General features: G+C 46.4%; 1 protein-coding gene across 1 annotated transcript in view; it reads left to right on the top strand.

Moving 5' to 3' along the window:
- Nucleotides 1-5384: 5384 nt before the first annotated feature.
- PLEKHB1 (pleckstrin homology domain containing B1) overlaps nt 5385-6000 on the top strand; it is a 36107-nt gene continuing 35491 nt past the window's right edge. Inside the window, exon 1 of the mRNA XM_077451217.1 lies at nt 5385-5505. The gene's annotated coding sequence lies outside the window, so the exon portion shown is untranslated. The remainder of the gene's footprint in view (nt 5506-6000) is intronic.

The following is a 6000-nucleotide window of genomic DNA, read 5'->3' as shown; positions in this document are numbered from 1 at the left end:
GAAAGTTTGCGAACCGCAAAGTTCCCGACAGGCCCCATTGACTTCAATGGCAGGCAAACTTTAAAAACCTAAAGGTCATATTTTCAGCCACAAAATACTTACTAGCTGTGCACACATAGTCCCACCACATGGACACTGACATAACACATGTATGAGGTGAATCTGGGATCGACAACGACAAGCATTCTTTTTTTATCTGTGAAATTTTGACAATTCAGGACTCGGGAGCGCATGAAGGCAATGGAGAAGAGGAAAGGTCAGGGTAGGTTATGAAGAGGGTGCAGGAGATGATCATCAGCACCGTGATAGAGAGCACTGACACCAGCACCGTGATAGAGTGCACTGACACCAGCACCATGATAGAGAGCACTGACACCAGCACCGTGATAGAGAGCACTGACACCAGCACCGTGATAGAGAGCACTGACACCAGCACCGTGATAGAGAGCACTGACACCAGCACCGTGATAGAGTGCACTGACACCAGCACCGTGATAGAGTGCACTGACACCAGCACCGTGATAGAGTGCACTGACACCAGCACCGTGATAGAGTGCACTGACACCAGCACCGTGATAGAGTGCACTGACACCAGCACCGTGATAGAGTGCACTGACACCAGCACCGTGATAGAGTGCACTGACACCAGCACCGTGATAAAGAGCACTGACACCAGCACCGTGATAGAGTGCACTGACACCAGCACCGTGATATAGAGCACTGACACCAGCACCGTGATATAGAGCACTGACACCAGCACCGTGATAGAGAGCACTGACACCAGCACCGTGATAGAGAGCACTGACACCAGCACTGAGATAGAGTGCACTGACACCAGCACTGAGATAGAGTGCACTGACACCACACCAGCACCGTGATATAGAGCACTGATAATAGCACCGTGATAGAGTGCACTGACACCACACCAGCACCGTGTAGCTAGTAATTTGCAGACTGTACCTCAATGATAAAGGACTGCTGCAGAATAGGGCAGCAGTCAAGTATAATATTCTTTCTATATTTGGAAGAAAGTATATTATACGTGTACAACCCTATATACTGTACACCTATACCAGTCCTTAAAAGGACCTTTGTGGACCTAATAGTAATAGCTAGTGATTAAACTGGTTGTCCCTGCTGCACACAGCGTCCTGTCCCTCTCTGCACTGACAAAAGACAGGCTGCTGCAATCACCAGCACAGCAGTGCACTGAACCCTATATACTGTACTACACCTATATCATACCAGTCCTTAAAAGGACTTTTGAGGACCTAATAGCTAGCGATTTGTGTCACTACAGTCTCTCCCTGCTCCACACAGCATCCTGTCCCTACACTGAAATAAGACAGAATGTAAAATTCTGACCAGATCGGGTCTATTTATAAGGTAGGGGGAATGTCCAATTGTCCATGTGCTGAAATGTCTCAATTAGCTGTCCTGTACACCGTGATGGATGTGTCATCATAGGTCAAAGTTCTTTCACACTGTAAACACATATGTCACAGCGGCAATAGTCTGCCGATGGGGCGAATCGCAAACACGCAAAATTCGCCGCAAAATGACCACCGGGCGAACAGTTCGGCCATCCCTACTCCTGAGATGTGTGCAAACCTGGTTGCCAACTACAAGAAACGTCTGACCTCTGTGATTGCCAACAAGGGTTTTGCCACCAAGTACTAAGTCATGTCACGAAGGGGTCAAATACTTATTTCACTCATTAAAATGCAAATCAAAACGACCTTTGAGGAAATGTGCAGTCTCTCCCAGGTCCCTAGACACGCATTATCTTTAATGTACAAAGAAATTCTCTCCCACACACACATAACACCCTACCCACCTTTAAACAAAAGTGGTCCAATGACCTAGATACCAAAATATCTCCAGGAGAATGGCATACCTCCTTCACATTTACCCATGAGTCTTTGATCTCCAGCTTCGCGCAGGAGAACTATAAACTACTCTCTAGATGGTATAGAGATCCAGTCTTGGTCCACAGAAAGTTCCCCAACACCCCCGATACCTACTGGAGTTGTCACAGAGGAAGAGGAACCTATCTCCATATTTGGTGGGAGTGTGCACGAGTTCGCCCCTTTGGGAAAAGCATATTTGAGGTATATAATGAAATGTATGATGACTCTCTTGCCCTCTCCCCTAAGGTGGCCCTACTGTCTATCCTCCCAGGTTCATTCAGATCCCAGAAAAATAACCTCTTCAGGTTTTTTCTGTCGGCAGCCTGTCAGCTGATTGTGAAATTCCAGAAATCAGAGGTAATCCCCCCTATCCTCAATGATGTCATGCTTATGGAGGAGATGCCGGCTAGAGAGGGAGACCACTGGGACAAACACCTAAAACCCCAGAGTATCACTGGGGAATATGGTCCCAGTGAGTTGATGACCACGTTCCAGTGAACGGCTTTCCAACCATTTTGTTTCATGGTGTTTGTCCACAACTGGGACAAACACCTTAAACTGTGGCATGTTTGGGTTCACTATTCCTCCTCGGATAGATTATTACATAGGCTAAACAAAGGTTGAGCTGAGGGAAACCCTACATCAGTGATTCTCAACCAGGGTTCTGTGGAAACCTAGGGTTCCTCCAAAGGTTGCTAGGGGTTCCTTCAGCATTGGGCAATTTCTGCCCCTCAGATAAGTTCCCACTGACACCATTGATCTTTTTAGCTATCTGTAAGGAGGTAATTCTTCCCAATGACCACAAGTGTGAGGACCATTCTTCCCACTGACCATCACACTAATGTATCATGAGTTGTAGATTTCTAATTTTTAGCAGGGGGTTCCCCCGAGACCAGAGAACTATTTCAAGGGTTCCTCAGTGTTGAAAAGTTTGAGAAAGGCTGCCATAGATGTTCAACCCTGGAGTATCACTGGGGAATATGGTCCCAGTGAGTTGATGACCACGCTCTAGTGAACGGCTTTCCAACCATTTTGTATCATGGTGTTTGTCCACAACTGGGACAAACACCTTAAACTGTGGTATGTTTGGGTTCACTATTCCACCTCGGATAGATTATTACACAGGCTAAACAGAGGTTGAGCTGAGGGAAACCCTAGATGTTCAACCCCAGAGTATCACTGGGGAATATGGTCCCAGTGAGTTGATGACCACGCTCTAGTGAACGGCTTTCCAACTATTTCATTTCAGTTACACTAAGAACGAATTATAACAAACATACTGTATGTATACCATTACCTTCCCCCATACCCTACCCCCCCCTTTCTTCTCTTCTCTCCCTTCCCCCTCCCTTCCCCTCAGGGCCATCTTTAATATTGATTGGACCCTGGGCAAAAATTTTCTTAGGGCCCCCCTCCCCCCAATTCCGCTCCCCACCTTCTCTGAGACATACAATAAATAGCAGCTAGACTTAAAATCAGTTTACTGTATAAGATCAAGCAGCGATTGCGATTGGTTGCCAGAGGTTACAGCATATCATTACTGCTTACTGACTGGTTGCTAGAGGTTACAGCACTCCTTAAGGCTCACTGATTAGTTGTTAGAGGTTACAGCACATTTCTGCTTGTTGATTGGCTGCTAGAGATTACTGTACAGTAATACTGCTCACTGGTTGCTATAGGTTCCAGCACATCTTCTCCTCACTAGAGGGGGGCATGATATACCTATGAATGCTGCCTTTATTTACATATCAATGCAGTTGGCCTCAGCTATTTACATATGCATGTCACTGCTGTTTACATATGAATGCCAGTATTTACATGTAAACACAGGGTCTGCAGGTGAGTCATCTGTACACAACAATAGGGCAGAGCTGGGCAGCATTAGTAGCAGCACAGGACTAAAACTTCAAGGGACAAGGGAATGTAAACTGGGATAGTTGGCAAGTATGAGGCAGCTGCTTTGGGCCCCACAACAATGACAGGGCCCAGGGCAGCTGCCCCTTTTGCCCTGCTTCCCCTATTTTGGCGGCTATATGCGTCCATCTACATGGACACACAGATTGTTTAGGACGCTGATTGCAAATCTTTTGCCCACTGTTATTCGCACTAACGTGAACTAATACTATGTACCGATTGGTGGTATCTGTTTACCACTACCCTCCCCCCCTTTTCTTTATTTTGTTCCCTCTATTGCTCTACTTGAAAAATGTTTAATAAAAATATAAAAAAACATAAAATGCAAATCAATTCATAACTTTTTTGAAATGCGTTTTTTTTGGGGTTAAAATAAACCGACCATTAAAATTATAGATTGATAGTTTCTTTGTCAGTAGGCAAACGTACAAAACCAGCAGGGGGTCAAATACTCCCCCCCCCCCCTCACTGTATATCAGCGTTTCTCAACTCCAGTCCTCAAGGTGCCCCACCAGGTCATGTTTTCATGATTTTCCTCAGATGAAATGGCTGTACACGCGATACGAAAAGCGGACGAAAAATACCGCTTCCGACGTGATCGTACGATAATCGGTTCGTTAGTACAGAGCTTTTTCGAGAGCCAATCAGGGCAATTCATCCGATATTATTCGATTGGACAAGTGCGAAAATTTTCCTCCTACGATACCAGATCGTACGATTTTCGTTTAGTCAGTACAGTTAGCATCCGAAAATACAATAGAAATACATTACAACTAGGGATGAGCTCGATGTTCGGGCCGAACATAGGTTTTGGCTCGAACACCAGGTGTTCGCCCGTTCGCCAAAGAACGAACATTATAGGGCGTTCGCGGCACATTTGAGCGCTGTGGAACGCCCCATAATGCACTGCGAGATTGCAGTGCATTGCTGTATGATGATTGGCCAAAGCATGCACCTGACCTGCATGCTTTGGCCAATCCCAGCGCCCTCTGCTAAGAGATCAATCATTGGCCAAAGGCAGGGTGCCTTGGGCCAATCATGGCTCAGGGGGTCTAAGTCCACCCCCCCCCCACACTTTTTTCAAAACTATGGCAAACCCATACAATCTAATCAATTTCTATCCATTGTATAGTTGCCACCTCGTCCCTTTAAACCCGAACATGCATGAATTACACAGGTTCTGAGGCTAATTTCATGCAGATAAGGCACCAAGTGATTTTAATTATCAACCTTAATATTTGTTCGGTTTTAAAGGGATGAGGTGGCAACCCTATTTGCATAGATATTGGTAGATCTAAAGGAGATTGTATAATCTGATTGTATAGTGTGCGGTCAGCTTATACTTTTCAGCCTCCGCCAAAAAACTGGGATATCAATTTGGGGATGGATTGGACCCTGGCCCGGCCGTCTCCATCCAGCTTTGCGCCTGGTCGCACCTGGGTGACACGCTCACCATAAGAGGATCAGGCAATTTACACACAACATGCTGTCACCTTTTCTGGAAGGCACCAGAAGTCCGCATTGCATGATGGGAGGTGTAGTCTGTGAGCTGCCAGAGGGCCCTGATCACAGGGGAGGGTGAGGACTACAAATCCCATCATCCCCCCTCCTAATCCTACCTGGGCTTTAAATATCCAGGCAGGAGAGAGGAGTGCAGACACACACAGAGGAGGCTGATCAGGTAAGGGCACAAGGCTGTGATTCCTCTCTTCGCTGGTCCTGAATATTCCTGTAAATAAATCAGAACTACAAGAGCTAGCATGCCCTGAACTCTGCGCCAGGCTGGGTGAGCATGCTGGGGCTTTTAGTTCTACAATAGCTGGAGAGTGACAGGCTTGGTATCCCGCTCTTGTTACTTTGTAACACTGGAGGTGATACTCGGGGATTTGTATTCATTGTTACCATATGTTGGTTATAGATTCAATATTTAGGGGACCTCAGATGGGGCGGGGGGGCCCCCAATTCCTCTTAGGGTAAGTACTCACCGGAGGCGTCCATTTAGCCAATGCTTAGGGCACCATAATGTGAAGTAGCAGATATGGAAAGGAGGTCCCATTAGGCCCCTTTCACACTTGTGCGACTTACCCTGCGACTTGGGACTGCAAAGTTGCATCCCCGCTTTATTTCCAATGAGTACCATTCATATCTGTGCCACTTCAAAGCAGTCCCTGTACTA

The sequence above is a fragment of the Lithobates pipiens genome, unplaced genomic scaffold (assembly GCF_037356315.1).
Source record: "Lithobates pipiens isolate NorthernLeopardFrog02 unplaced genomic scaffold, aLitPip1_a1.2 Scaffold_23, whole genome shotgun sequence".
Classification (NCBI taxonomy): Eukaryota; Metazoa; Chordata; class Amphibia; order Anura; family Ranidae; genus Lithobates; species Lithobates pipiens.
This window is presented reverse-complemented; position numbering and strand designations above follow the sequence as displayed.